At 37.2% G+C, this 16,650-nt stretch overlaps 1 long non-coding RNA gene across 1 annotated transcript in view; it reads right to left on the minus strand.

Moving 5' to 3' along the window:
- Positions 1–10,244: 10,244 nt before the first annotated feature.
- The window catches only part of LOC149131822 (uncharacterized), a 44,813-nt gene continuing 38,407 nt past the window's right edge, over positions 10,245–16,650 (minus strand). The window contains exon 2 of the long non-coding RNA XR_016245215.1: positions 10,245–10,720. This is a non-coding gene — a long non-coding RNA (uncharacterized LOC149131822). The remainder of the gene's footprint in view (positions 10,721–16,650) is intronic.

Below are 16,650 nucleotides of genomic sequence, written 5' to 3' on the forward strand. Positions count from 1 at the left end.
GAAAGGTCAAGTGGTGAAGACATTAATTCGGCCTAGCTAAGGCAATCTGGCAAATGTAAAACTGCTGTCACAGAAAAAAAATCATTGTTCCACTGTTAGAAAACTTCTGTTAAACTGTTACTTGAAATTTGGCTATGGTGGATCGAGTCCACTTCATGCCTGCAAGATCCACTACATCTATACATACATGCATACATGCATACATACATACATACATGCATACATACATACATACATACATACATACATACATACATATGTGTGTGTGTGTGTGTGCGCGCGCGTGCGTGCGTGTTTGCGTGTGTGTGTGTATGTATGTTGGTGTGTTTACGTCCCTGTAACGTAGCGGTTCGGCAAAAGAGACCGATAGAATAAGTAGGCTTACAAACAATAAGTCATGGGGTCGATTTCTTCGATTAAAGGTGGTGATCCAGCATGGCCGCAGTCAAATGACTGAAACAAGAAAAAGAAAAGATTCTTACATACATACATACATACATACATGTTTTTTAGTTTTCTCTATCGTTTCACTGGTTCCATGCTTTACTTAGGGGATTAGTGTCTGAAAAACGGTACTAGAGACAATAAAACTTTTTTCTCAGTCTATATCTCTTTTTATCGCTATATACATTGAAACACACACACACACATGCTTTTGGGGACTGATGTCACTAGAGTAGAAAAATCTGCTTTTCTTTTGTTTTTTTAAAAAAATTCTATAAACTGTTGTTGCTAAAGTAGAGAAAATCTTTGGTTATTTACCATTAAAGAGAGTCCATTACATTTTTTAAGCAGTACAGGTCTTTGTAATTTGAAAGGTAGTCTCTTCATGCAAGATTGCTGGGAAGTGGAGTGGTATTAAGATGACAACGAAAAAGACCAAACATTTTAATAAACCTCCTAAGTGGAAAGTAGCAATACAAAAAGAGATTGAGTCTCTGCGGGCTGATGTATCAGTTCTCTATTAACTTGCTAGAGGAGTAAATATCAAGAAGAGAAAAGCTAGAAAAATCAAGCAAAACTATAACATCAAAGATTTTATAAACCTCCTTTCAACAAAGAAACTGTTGAAACAATTTATATAGTTGAAAGCCCAAGGGCTTAGAAGGTATCATAAAAGAATCAAATTTTATCGACAAAACAAAATAATCAAGACAGATGCTAAGAAATTTCATAGGGAAATTGGCAAAAATACGATAAAGAGTTAAAGGAGCTACCTAAGATTAAGGAAATTGAAAAGCTCTAGAAGATATGGAGCCACAAAAAAAAGTTTAATGCTGATGCTGACTGGATAGAACGTGAGAAAGAGTCTGCATGAACTTGAAGGACAGAAGTGGGAAGCAATAGGAATAAAAGAGATAGAATAAAAGGACAGAAGTGGGAAGCAATAGGAATAAAAGAAATAAGGTGTGTTCTTAGATAGTCTCACAGATGGAAAACCCCAGGACTGGATAGGATCCCTAATTTCTGGCTGAATTGTTTGACAGAAGTATACAAAAATCTCGCTGTATCTCTAATTGATGTCATTCAGAACCAAGAGCGAATACCTGTCTGGCTGACTGAAGGAACTACTTACCTATTATCAAAAACGGAAGACACAAAAAATCCAAAGAATTACCGACCAATAGCATGTGTCTCAACACCACTTACAAGATCCTCACATCCATAATAACTGAAAGAATGTCCGCTTTCCTTGAACAAAACTCTATCCTTTCAGAAGCACAGAAAGGCTGTAAACGAAATTCTTATGGGTGCAAAGACCAATTGCTCATAAATAGAACGGGTGTAGAGAATTGCCGGAGCAAAAAATAAGAACCCGAGTATGGCATGGATAGACTATAGGAAAGCGTTTGATAGTGCCTCACATAAATGGATGTTCAAGGAGATCTCTCCTGTCGTCTTAAAATTCTTACAAAATAGAATGGCCAAGTGCAACATTATAGTAATGAGATGAGCCAATCAGACAGCAGCAATATCAAACGAATCATCTTTTAAAGTGACTTCCTCTCTCCATTACTTTTTTGTATGACACTAATCCCACTCTCAAACGAATTGGATAACACTAGATATGGGTACAAAATTTTCAATAAGATAATTAACTATCTTTTTTACATGGACGATTTGAAACTGTTTGGAAGGAATAATCAAGAACTAGAGGGGGTGTTAACAACTGTTAAAGAGTTTAGTAATGACATTGGGGTGGATTTTGGCCTCGATAAGTGTGCTAAAGCAACTTTTGTAAGAGGCAAGCTTAGACAAACAGCTTCCATTAAATTAGATATCAACACTACCATCAAGGAACTTGATGCTAGTGTCGGAATAAACGGAGGAAAAAATAAGAAAGGAGTACTATAGGGAATAAAACTTGTACTGAAGGCTGAACTCGACTCTAAAAATCGCATCGAAGCTTTTCACATCCTGGCACGTCCAGCACAGTTTTACCATCATTAACTGTGATCCTACGGAACCGCAATTCATGAACAGAAAGACAAGAAGATTATTGACAGCCAAGAACATGTACCATCCCAAGGCAGACGGAGACAGTCTGTACCTACATAGAAGCAGTGAGGGTAGAGGAATAATGCAATTAGAACTGTGCTATAAGACATCCACTATAGGAATGAACAGGTACTTATCTAGTACTGAGAATTGGATGCTGCAACTTGTGTGCAAACATGAAAGCAGCAAAAAGTCACACTGTTGTCAAATAAGTTTATAAAATCGAAAGGGAACTTGGCATTAGCCATGAATTAGATGAGTAGCCTGAAACCACTGCTACGAAACGAGCAAAACGAATTAAGCAGTCTGCAAAAAAGAACGGGCAGAAACAAACTTAGAAGCGGTGGAGCCAGGAACCCCTGCATAGTCGATACAGTCTCTGAAGCCAAAATGCTAATGTCGATCAAGCAACAATCCAGTTGTTGACTGCGGAGTTCAGAATTGAAATCAGAGACTGAAGGCTTCACACTGGCAGCATAAGATCAAAGCTTGCTTACTAGAATTACTAGGCTAACGTTCTTAAAAACGGTACTGACCCTAAATGTTGATTCTGCGACATATTTGACGAAACAATAGGCCATCTTGTTTCGGGACGTTCTGTGCTGACACCAAACGAACAAAAAAAACGCCACGACAGGGTAGGACAGTATTTATACTGGAAAATATATAAGCACTACAAAATCGATACCCCTTCTTACTGGTATAAACATTATCGTGAGCCAGTTGTTGAAGGTAAGAATGTCACCATCCTTACTAATCGACCAGACATAATTATTAAAGACAGGGAAGGAAATACTTGCAGTATTTCCCACTGATAAAAATACATCTGTAATGGAATTTGACAAACTTAACACATACAAGGATCTGGAAACTGAAATACAAAAGATGTGGAATCTTAAAGCAAAAACTGTTTCTGTTATTGTAGGTGCTCTAGGTATGATAAAAACGGGATGCTAGAAACATTTAGACAACATCCCAGGAGAACAATGTCTCAAGGAAATCCAAAAGATTGTGCCGATAAGTACTGCCCACATCCTTAGAAAAACCCTATCAATTTAAATGTTTGCGTTGTATTTATATAGAAGTATTTTTATACTGCCCTCTTCACTTCTCGCTAAGCTTTCAGTTATATTTCAACATCTCTTAACCGTCACTTGCCCTAGGGTACTGGGTGTGCCCCAGCAAGTGATTGCATCAAACATGCAGATTAAAAGTAAACAACAGTAATAATAATAACATTTAATGATTATTGTTGTATTTCGAGATTCTTTTACTTGCTTCAGATTTGACTGCGGCCATGCTGGAGCACCACCTTTATTCAAGCAAATCAACCCCAGGACTTATTCTTTGTAAGCCTAATACTTATTCTATCAGACTCTTTTGCCGAACCGCTAAGTTACGGGGACGTAAACACACCAGAATCGGTTGTCAAGCGGTGTTGGGAGGACAAACACAGACACACAAATACACACACGCACGCACACACACACACACACACACACACACACACACACACACACACACACACACACACACACACACACACACACACACACACACGACGGGCCTCTTTCAGTTTCCGTATACCAAATCCACTCACAAAGCTTTGGTCGGCCCGAGGCTATAGTAGAAGACACTTGCCCAAAGTGCCACGCAGTGGGACTGAACCCGGAACCATTTGGCTGGTAAGCAAGCTACTTACCATACAACCACTCCTAGTCATTTTTCTTTCGCCAAATAAACACACGCACTATATATTCATTCTTCACTCGTCTATTACTGTTCTTATTCTAACTCATGTCCATTGTCCGGAAATCTTTCGTCATACATCTGTGACCTTCTCAGCGACACTTTCCGTCTTCGTGTGAGTTCTTGTTCTGCTTATTCCATTCTGTACTTGTATGATGGGTATCCTTATATGTGCATACGTCTGTACATGTGTATGTGTGTGTGTGTGAGTGTTGTGTGTGTGAGTGTTGTGTGTGTGTGTGTGTGTGTGTGTGTGTGTGTGTGTCATTGTTCTTCCCTCAGCCCTGTCCTCTACCCTGTTGCCGCTGCAACTGCCCTTGAACCTGACTTCTGTACCATTCTTGTAACTCACTGTGTTTGTGTGTTCGTCCACGCTGTTGCCGTCATGGTAGATGTTGTTGTTAGTCGTGTTGTTGATGTTGTTGCTGCCTTCTGTGAAGTTACAGTATATGTCTTCATGTGTGCATATGGGTTCGCTTCCTATTTTGTTTGTATCCATACCCTTTATACAGTTTTTTTCTTTTAACGTCTCTAATTAAAAAACATTATCATAGGCATGTGCATATAAGTCTATTGTATGTGTATTACGCTCTCTGTAGCTGTTTTCTTTTTTCCCTTTCAGTTTTTAGTCCGTAGTAAAGTAGTAGAAAGGCCTGGCGCCCCAATAAAATCCCTGATCTGTAGAACTTATCTATTCGATAGGTGTCCATCTACGGAGAACAATTGTATTTTATGTAGGATGAACCCATAAGTTAACTGTAAGGTTAGGAATATAATGCATAGTTTACGATGTGCTGGGAGACGGTGCAGAAGCAAAACCACTACTTACATTACAGAGACGACACGCAGCATTACTATATAGGAGAACACTGACGAGAACTCAAAGAAGAGAAAGGCTTGTCAGTGCTCTACCAACATGCTCAAGCAGTTCATAGTGGCCCAGTCAATAGCATAGAGGTCAAAGAATTAGCAACGCATAGAACTGACACGACACTTAGGCTACACACATAGCGATAGACAGACCGAGCCTCAACAGAAAACGCGAATAGACCCCTCCACCACTACACCACACATGACGACTAAGAATCAGAAAAAGAATCAGGAACTGCTCAAAGAATTCCATCCATAAAGACGAAACTTTAACTTATACAGCCTCTGTGAAATTACTTTCAGACTCACACATTAAGTTCATCGAATCCCTAGTATCCGCTAAGTAGGCCGTCTTTTTCAATCCAACAAAGTCTTTATTTAGAACATTCACTTCAATAAGAGAGTTCCCAAGTCTTGCCCTATTATTGATTACCAAAGCATTTTCTTCAGATAATTTTCAAATTCACACACTCTTTTTACCAAATTATACTTTGATTAACCTATTTATCTAACCTTCTCTGACTGGATATTGATTTAAACCAGTTACACAAAGGAAAAGGACTAACAAAACAATACTGATGACAACAATAAAGAAGTTACAACAACAACAACAACAGTACTGTCTTTTAATTTAGTTGGATACAACTAAATATTACAGGGCAGTGTATTCCCTAATTCTGTCATCCACCTCTCGAATAACAACAGCGATAATATTAATTGACTCTAACATAGAGGAAACGGGGTTAACAGATTAAATCGACATCCTACTTGACTTCTACTTTATTTCATCGATCCAGGAAGGGTGAAAGACACAGTGGACCTCAGTGGAATTTGATCTCAGAATGTAAAGAGTTGAAAGCATTTCGTCTGACATTTTAACGATTATGTCAATAAGAACTTCTAATATTGATACAAGATCACATGTTTGGTGACAGAATAATCGGTTAATCCTGTATAACTGGTACTTATTTTATTAAACCTAATGAGATGAAAGACGAAGAGGAACCTGCCGGGATTTGAACTCAAAATGTTAAACGGCCTAACTAAATATTTTACTATTTTCATTTTTGTAGTTAGGGGATAGAAAGTATATAAGACTAATCCAAATACTATCCAAAGACGATAGTTCTTACCTGATCATTACAATGGCATGAAACTCAAGCTGTGAGAAAAGGAATTCAGCTGAAATACTTGTGCGTGTGTGTGTGAGAGAGAGAGAGAGAGAGAGAGAGAGGGGGTGAGAGAGAAAGAAAGAAAGGGAGAAAGAAAGAAGAAAAGAGAGAGCGAGAGAAAAAGAGAGAGAGAGAGGGAGGGAGAGAGAGAGAGAGAGAGAGAAAGAGAGAGGGGGAGAGAGAAAGAAAGAAAGGGAGAAAGAAAGAAGAAAAGAGAGAGCGAGAGAAAAAGAGAGAGAGAGAGAGGGAGGGAGGGAGAGAGAGAGAGAGAGAGAGAGAAAGAGAGAGAGAGAGAGAGAGAGATTAGAAGGAAAAATTGCTCAGACACACTTATGGTGATGGTTGAAGTTATTGCAGCGATGGAATTGTGGGAATGGATAAGAAACCAGACTTAAAGCATGTAACTGAGGCACACATCTATTTGACTGACACATAGACACTCAAACAAATATGAACAATGACAAACATACAAATGTAACAACAACGTCATCAATTACAACGACCATATGTAGCGGATAAATGCATAAGTGAAGAACAATATTAATTGTTTGTTGAGATGGCCATTTTATTTATATGATTATGATGGTCGTTACAATGTAGAAAATACAACTGCTTCGAGTTGTTTGTGTGCACAGCTTGTTAGTTGTTGCAGTAAACAAATTGCCGTTAGTTCCATGGGCCATTGTGTAGATAGTAAATTCATCTGTGTGAATACGAGAGAGAGAGAGAGAGAGAGAGAGAGAGAGAGAGAGAGAGAGAGAGAGACAGACAGACAGGCAGACAGACAGAGACAGAGAGAGAGGGGTAAGTAAATTAGGTCAAGCTAAAGCAAAAGATTTCTCCTCTGTATCAGTTCTGCCATATGTATGACTCGTGAAAGATCAAGAGATCATATTATTCTCATAAATTTCCTAGTGCAACAGGCGAAAGCATAAAAGCCAACGTTTTGTAGGGAACTGTGGATTCAGTTTCAAATCCTAGCTTAGAAATTTGGTAGCTATCCGCTACACACATAAATACATATGTATACGCAAGACATTATGCATGTGATCAAGTACCGTCTCCAAAATATCATCATGGTAAAGCTCTTCCAATGAAGCGTTAGGACACAACTAAAGTAATCTATTACGCCATCCATAGGAAGGTATGAATTAAAATGTATACACAATTAGCAATTAGCTATCACTACAACAGAGCACAGTGGGAGAACCTTAACGTAATCACTAGACTTGTTAAAAGTTGTTGCCAAATCTTCCTCAGTTACACGGCTGTCTTAAATTAGGAAGGGACGTATTAAACATTGAAATGAGGTAGTCATGGCTGGAATTCGTTCACTCATAGGTTTGCTCGATTAGGGCTGAGATAAGACAGAACAACTACCACTACCATCACATAGACCCCGTGTAGAATAAACCACAGTCAGTTGGTATTTCATTACTTCCCTACTTCTACCTCTGTCATTAAGAACGAATTACTGAGACAACATTGCCGTTTTACATTTTATGTGCCTTTAATAGGTTCTGATTTTAATGCCTGTTGTTTGACAGATAGGTTTCCTTTTTACAGCTACGTTAGGTTCCTCCAATTTCAAAACATTGATTTTCTTACCATGCCAAATGGCATATATCCAATGACAATGCATAATGATTACTTATCTAATCCATATATTCATCTATTTAATCCCGTCCATTGGTGTATCATATAACGAAGTATTTTAAAGAGAATTAACTAATCTACAGTGAACACATATATAAACAGCTTTTTCAGAATATAAATTAATACATGCACACACACGCACATACACACGGAGATACAGAAAAAAAACATACATACTCACCTCTCCACCGCATACACTCACACACATACATGATGGTTGTATAAAAAATAATGCAAAAGTGGGTATAACTTTTTGAATCTCTTCTGTTTGGCTGCCATTTTCCAATTTCTTTAATTTTTGTTCCAATTGATTTCATATTTTGGTGTATTAATGTAGTTTTGTATGTTAATCATTGACATGAAATTTATTTTCACCCCAAATCAATAAATAATGAGTTAATAGCTTTTAAAGTTTGCAAGTTTTGGGTAAATTTAGCTAATCGAAAGTTACAGACATATAAGTGTCTGTTTCCGTAGTATCAAGTCAAGCTGTTAACAAGCTGCTTACTCTTCTGTTGTCCTGTCAAGCCACGTGGTCATTTTTGCTAATTAAATGCTTAAAACACGAGGTATGAGGTGGTTGGGTGATGTGTTAAATAGGCCTTAAATCACGTACCAAAAAAAAAAAAAAAAAATTATGTATGTTTTTGCATAATCGTATGAATTATCGCTTGCAGACTACAAATTCGCAGACATTTTCTAAAAATTCCAAAAATAAAAAAAAAGTTATGAGGGTTTATATATCGTGCATAAAGCAGAATTCTGCCAATATTTCATTTCTTTATTATTGACAACTCGTGCAGTCACGCACAAAATCCTGTTTTCTGACTGGGTAAAAATGATCAAACTTTAAACCACTGTAACATTAAAAAAAAATTTCTGGAAAAAATGAATTTGTCCCTGAGATTCAGCGCGAAAAATTACATCAATACACCAAATTCTAAAATTTCCACTAAACTTTAAAATTTCCACTAAACTTTAAAATTTCCACTGGTGCAATCAAACAGAAAAGATCCAACTTTTTCTTTTAACAGACACAGACAGTTCAAACTGCACACGTTAGTAGAATAACTCTTCTTCAAAGATAGTGAGGCTCGGCATGTGAAACAATTGCAAAGGTTCTAGTAGCGTACTTGTTTATGTTTTATGAGGATGGGGTGCAATAAAGTCTTCTTGATGTTTTAACTGTACAGTTTTCTTTTTTCTTTTCTTTTTTTATGCTATTGAAGGAGATAAAATTGGTATGATTCCACTGGAGAATGTTTTCAAGGTGTTCAGATTCTATGTAGAAGATCTCTAGGCACAGAAGGTCAGGTAGCAATAAATGTAGTATCTGTAGCATTTTTGGAGTTGTTGGCAAGTTGGTCATTGCTGTTCAGAAAGAAGAATATAACGGGGCAAAATCGAACCTAGAAAGGAAAAGCCAATTCGCGAGATGAGACCCCTTTAATTTCGCTCAGATTGCTTTCAATTTTGGTGTATCGATGCAATTCTGAATTTTGATTACGCTCAACCAATTACTTTATCTCGTAAATTAAAGAATCTGATGTTATTTGGAATTAAAGTTGGGAAATTTGGGTAATTTTAGTTAATCAACAGATAGTGTGGTATTAGCAGCTTGTTACCATGACAACCGCACGCTGCGTTGTGTTTCACTTCACCCGTGTCTTTGCTGCACGTAATCAATAGCGTGAAACGCCATCTTTGTGACTTGGATGTTAACCCATGTCACTGCAAATATAGCAAAAGTTGTTTATGAAGGTGAATGGACAGTATTGCCAACCTTCAGGGACTCCTTAACTCAGATAGCTGGATTTATGATTTCACTAGGTTAATTCTATTCATAAAATTAGGAGTATTTCTTAAGCCGTTAGCTTCACATTTCTTTTTCTTGCGACAAATTCTTTGTTGACCAGTGTAATTCTTATCGTAGTTTAAAAATCCAAGCATGAAAACGTTACTCAACTTTGGAGTTTTGGAGACAGACGCCCCCTTTTCGCACACACACACACACACACACACACACACACACACACACACACACACACACACACACACACGCACACACACACACTCACTCACTCACACACATACATGAATGCATAAACGTTCATATAAACTTACATATTGTATATGTATATCTACATGTTCTTATATATTAATGATGTACACAAATACATGACAGGTATACATAATACTGAAATATGCATTAAGTAAACACATGCAGACAAATATATTAATATAACAAATTAAAAAAAAAATAAACACACAGTCAATGAAGAGACAAAAGAAACAGTAAGATGATACATGTTGATTTTATTAGGTATTTCTGTTTATTTAGAAACGTACAATGAACAGGTCATTTCACAGATGCTAAATTATAAATTTCCCAGGGTACAACCTTAAAGATGACACCGCTCCGCTAAACGCAGAAAATGTCTATCTGGCTGTTGACTAAAAATACATAGTTTTTCCGATTTTTAAACCTCTATAACTTTTTCCTCCAATTTTTTCTCCACAACATATATCTTCATAGCGATGAGACTGGAAGACTACATTATCATAGCCGATTTTCAGATTTTTTACTTCTTTTTAAAAAATGCATGTTTTGCGAATCAGTTTGACTAGATCCAATATCATATTTATTCACCGAAGAACTTGGGAGGGTTTGTTTGAAGAAAAGGTTTCACTTCTACATCTCGCAATTGCAAACTTCTAATCAAACATGCAAGATTACCTAAAGACACATTTAGGATTTCGAATAGAGACAGTAGCTGAAAATAAAAAAGAGAAAAAACTAAGCATTTTTTATTCAAATTTTAATATGGTATGAAAATTGGAATTTTCTTCTTATTAAATACGAGAGAGAGAGAGAGAGAGAGAGAGAGAGAAGAGGGAAAGAGAGGTTGTGTGTGTGTGTGTGTGTGTGTGTGTGTGTGAGAGAGAGAGAGAGAGAGAGAGAGATTAAATACGATATTATTTTCATCAAAAATACTTCCACATCTAGAAAACATCTCCCCAAAACATCTGTAACAATTAAATTTTAATGTCATAATGCAATGGAGAAATTATGAAAGAACAATATTTATTATGATGGCCATTTTAAAGAAATTTGTTAATATCTACTTACTCTTTTACTTGTTTCAGTCATTTGACTGCGGCCATGCGGCAGCACCGCCTTTAGTCGAGCAAATCAACCCCTCGACTTATTCTTTGGAAGCCTAGTACTTATTCTATCGAACTCTTTTGCCGAACCGCTAAGTTACGGGGACGTAAACATACCACCATCGGTTGTCAAGCGATGTTGGGGGGACAAACACAGACACACAAACACATACACACACATACATACATATACATATATATACATATATACGACGGGCTTCTTTCAGTTTCCGTCTACCAAATCCACTCACAAGGCTTTGGTCGGCCCGAGGCTATAGTAGAAGACACTTGCCCAAGGTGCCACGCAAGCTACCTACCACACAGCCACTCCTGCGCCTTGTTTAAATAATTTATTTTTACTTAATAGACTCACTTCACCTAATACGTTAAATATCTGTATTTCCTTTAAAATGTGCCGCGAATAAGGTAACAAATGTGGAGAATCATTTGCTCAAGAAGGTACTCCAGAGTGAAAGCATTAAGAATAATTACGAGAGAGTATGGGCAATTTCCTAGCTGAAGGTGAAGAACTGTAAATGTTTGTAAAAGGGAGCGGAGAAAGGAATGTAAAATATTTTAAACACTGGGAGGAAGTTCAGCCGAAAAAGCTGCCGTGTCACATTTCTACACTGTCGGGGTGAAAATAGAATCTACAACCTCCACTATCTCTATTATTAACTAAAACACACTGAACATTCTCCATTATGGCCAAACCACTTTCTCAACCGTATTTTCAGCTCGAACCAGTTCGAAAGTTTCTACATGGTCGTTCGACCAAGTAGAAATAGGAGCTAAATTTCTCAACTCACACCCTATCCTCTTACTGAAGAAGAGATGCATTAGGTAATGTAATTTGCAATCCTTTGAATAATTGGAATGGTCATGACTAGAAAATTTTTGAGAAAAGAACTGCTCAGTTATAGCCAGCCTAGGGCCAAAAAACAAGAACAATAATATTTACCCACCAACAGCCACCCCGTTTTAACAACATACAACATCTGTCCCATATAATACTTCTCACTTTTTTCCATCACTATCATGAAAGCCATCCACACTACGGCCAAGTCTCTACCACTCCCATCACCATCACCTTCACCATCACCACCACCACCACCATCACAAATACACCACAGCAACACATCGTAACTAACTACTTCCCGCGTTGTCTCTTTACTCTATATCTCCCCTCCCCCACCCGCTATGTATCACTTTTCCGATCTCCATTTACGGTTTGTTTTGCTTCTTCACCTTCAAACTTTGTTTTTGCCACCTTCCCTCAGTATCTACTCACACTGATACTCCTGCACACATTGTTCTATTAATCAGCTTGACTGCGCCTGTCATATATCAGCTATGCTCTGTGTTAAAGTTAGAGAAAAGATTAACTATACACCTGAGTCCTCTGTGATATATAGCTGTCCGGTGGACATCTCACCAAAAACGAAGGACAAGAGAGGTGGTGAGAAAAAAATAGAGAGAAATGAAGAAGGGGAGTGAGAGAAAGAGAGGGAAGGAGAGAGAGATAGAGAGATAGAGAGATAGATAGAGATAGATAGATAGATAGATAGATAGAGAGAGAGAGAGAGAGAGAGAGAGAGAGCTAGCTAGCTTTGGTGTTTGAGAGAGAAGTAATTTTGGGGAGGTGCAAAAGCACTTTCAGTTGACGAAAACTTGCATAATATACGCAAGGCCCGAAATTTTTGGGGAGGGGACCAGTCGATTAGATCAACCCCAGTACGCAAATGCTAACGTTTCTTATTTCTTTATTGCCCACAAGGGACTAAACATAGAGGGGACAAACAAGGACAGACAAAGGGATTAAGTCGATTACATCAACCCCAGTGCGTAACTGGTACTTAATTTATTGACCCCGAAAGGATGAAAGGCAAGGATCTTTTTGGTTTGACGGGTAACATTTTTCATTAATGTTTTATGTAGTGTTTTTGGTACCGAAACACTTTCAAACTTCGTATACTTGTATATTTTGTATTATAGAACAGATAAAAATTTTCATATTCGAAGTTATTTCATGTAAAAAGTTGTCGTGTTTCGGTAATTTCAACCAATCACTGACGTCTATTGAGGTGAAAACAATTACTGCCGTGGAATGTAAACAACGGTGTTATGGGATCTTTTCCTTTGAATAAAATTAGTGCCGTTGTTTGTCAACAACAACTACCTGTGTTACTCTTATTTATGACATCATTCATGCGTTTGTACTGGTTTTAGCTTTAGGGTTTTAGGGTTAGGGTTCAGGTTTTAGAGTTAGGGTTAGTTTTAGGGTTACGGTTAGGATTATGATTATTTTTGCCATAACCGCACTCATAACCATAACCCTAAAACACCAACTCCACACCTCACTTTACCTATCAGTAATAAGTAGTATATCATCTGAGAATGTTACCTGCAACAGACTGCTTTCCTACATTTCTGTCTAGGAACATACTGTTTGATTCACTTAAAACCATGAAACTCTTAAGCAGTGACTGTGTGTCTACTAGAGACATATTATTCACTGAGTAACATAATATTGACTTACATCTGAAACTAATTTTTCACTAATTTGGGGTTGCTGAATCCAAATCTCAAATGGATTTCTGTCTACCACGTCAATGTTTTGTTCTCTGACATACCCTATTATTTAAAATAATTACTGTGAAAAAGTACCCAATTATAACAACACTAGCCAACACATCTGTAACGATCAAATGTAATGCTTTATATTTGTGCATGTTCACACGTCGGCTTCACCAATTACAACGATCGTGTTTAACGATAATATGCACCGAATAAATGAGAGAAGATATTAATTGTTAATTGAAATGGTCCTTTATTTATTATCGTCATTATCACAAAGTAAGTTACAACAACTTAGAGTTGTGGTACACAGGATTCTGTAGATAGCTTCATCTGTGGGTGACTATTTGAGAAAGAAAGAATAAGAGAATCTAGACAGACAAAAAAAGTAAGAGCTCTTGTGTCACACGTTGATAGGCATACTTGAAGTGAGAAAGAGAGATGCTCTCTGACCAGCGGTCAAAGGATCAAAAAGATAGAACTGATTTTTATCTATATTTTTTGTACTACATTAGACTACGTTAAACAAAGGATTTTCCCGCTTTGACTCATGTATGACTCGAAAACAGTTAAGAGGTTAGTTTACTTATATAAATTTTCTAGTGCAAGAGGCAGGAACAATAGGAAATGTAGATTCGGTTTCGAAAAGTGTTCAACAGCAATGGAATATTTTGATGTTAGGATGAAAACATATTTATATTCCTAGTGGCCACCATAAGAAATAAAAGACTGCAACATTCGCCGCTTAGATCAGAAAAGTTTCGCTTGAAGTTTCCCCAGAGAAAAACATTCCGAAAAATGTTGTTACTAGAAAATGTTGCCACTCAAATTCACTGGATGGAAGCTAAGATAACATCATGTGTAATGAAAAGAGGAATAGTGAGACTCTAGCAGAAAATGGAAAGGACAGCGACTTGTATTACGACGACACAGACATAAAGCCAGAAGAATAGTTTCTCAAGTGGATGATGTAGAAGAGTGACGCAGAATTTGAAAGAATTTGAGACTATATACTCATCTATATGTGTATCTATATATTATAAAGTTTAAATTGTATTGCATTGAATTGTATATTTTGTTATACTTATAAATACAACAGTGTAATGTTTTTTTAAATATTAAATTTTTAATAAATGTGGCAACGGAAAATCTTTGCAACTTAAAATCGTGTATTATAAGCATTGGGCCCCTAGACTATTGAGACCCTCATGCAACTACCTAGTGAGCTCATAACTTAAGCCGGCATACTTACGTAGGGTTTCCTTCAACCTCTCATAAATTTTGAAGAAAAGGCTTTTAGTTTTTTTAAAAAATAGTTCCTCAGTTCCTATAACGCTAACTTAATTGAAGAATTCAGTAATTCGGACATTAAAAGAAAAATTTTCTTTCACTATTTACTTTAACTGAAATGAAAAAAAAAAAAAAGCATTGTTCTTTGGTGTATGTTAGCTAAAATGTTCAGCAATTTCAGACCTTGAAAAGATGAACTGTAAAGTCATAACAGAATGAAGATCGCATTCAAAGGTAGTACTACTAAGTGGCTTCTTGGATATTTCGTAGACTTTGTGATTTCGTCTTCGGAACATGTTTAAAGGAAGGAACAATGCTCCAGACTGGTCTGGCCCAGTCATTTAGAAATGAGTAGAACGACTCTGAAGGAGGTTAGTTGTGAGGACACAGACCCAATAGAAACCTTACAATTGGGGAAGCAGTGGAAGAGACTATACCGCGAATAGAAGCCAATCTATCTATCTATCTATCTATCTATCTATCTATCTATCTATCTATCTATCTATCTAATTATTTAACATCTATATAATTAACTAGCTACCTGTCCGCCTGTCTGTCTCTATGCATCTATCGATCTGTCTGTCTATCTTTCGCTTCCCCTCCCTCTATGTACGTAACTGTTTGTCTATCTTTCGCTTCCCCTCCCTCTATGTACGTAACTGTTTGTCTATCTATCTATCTATCTATCTATCTATCTATCTATCTATCTATCTATCTATCTATCTATCTATCTATCTATCTATTTGTCTGTCTGTCTGTCTGTCTGTCTGTCTGTCAACCCAATAACCTAAGAGAGATAGTATTCTATCATTGTCTTCAATTACGTGGTTGTTAATAGTTTCCAAAACTTCTATATGCTACGACAGACGTTCACATTATACTTGTATATTTCGTCAACTGTTGCCCTGTCGTTTAAAACTTTTGTGACCTGTTGGTGCAAGCATGCCGTCTTAAGGTATGGACCGGCAGTTGACTGAGGGCCTCAAAGATCTGGGGGCTCAATGCTAGTCTATGTATATTGTGGCTTACTGTCAATAAATTAATACTATCGGCTCGGTGGCATTCCGTTGCCCTAATCATAAATATCTTTCCAAGGTGTAACACTTGAACTTCATCACTACGGTTAACATTACTTGAGAGATAAAACAAAAAATTTATTAACTACAGCAATATTAACAGCTTCTAAAGATAGCTTTATGCAATCGTTTACCTTGTTGGAAATAGCAGACAAATTTCGTTTTTAAACTGGAAGGACTTATTGAACAATGTCTTAGAAATATAAAACGATGGGATGGCCATAGCTGGAATGCTTTAGATATTAAATCTACTCTGTCGCAGCTAACCTGGGACTAAACAACAACAAAAATAATTGCTGTAACAATAACACCAAGACATTGTAATGGCGGGACGTGAAGTTTAGGAGTGGCGGTCGAGAGCAATGTTGTGTATATGAGTTGATTATTAAGAAGATAATGTTGTAGAGTAGGTAATGAGAGTGGGAGTGATGGGTTGCAACTAATTATAGAGGGAGTCACCACAATGGAGGGAATGTCTCCAATGATTTACTAACACAATGATTCATCAACGAAGCTGTAGACAAAACACATGTCCAGGCAGGTTACCTTCTGTCTGTGGTCACCTTCTGTGATGGCGGCGGCGTTGGCGGCGACGA

This window comes from Octopus bimaculoides, chromosome 19 (assembly GCF_046866305.1).
Source record: "Octopus bimaculoides isolate indiv1 chromosome 19, ASM4686630v1, whole genome shotgun sequence".
Lineage (NCBI taxonomy): Eukaryota > Metazoa > Mollusca > Cephalopoda > Octopoda > Octopodidae > Octopus > Octopus bimaculoides.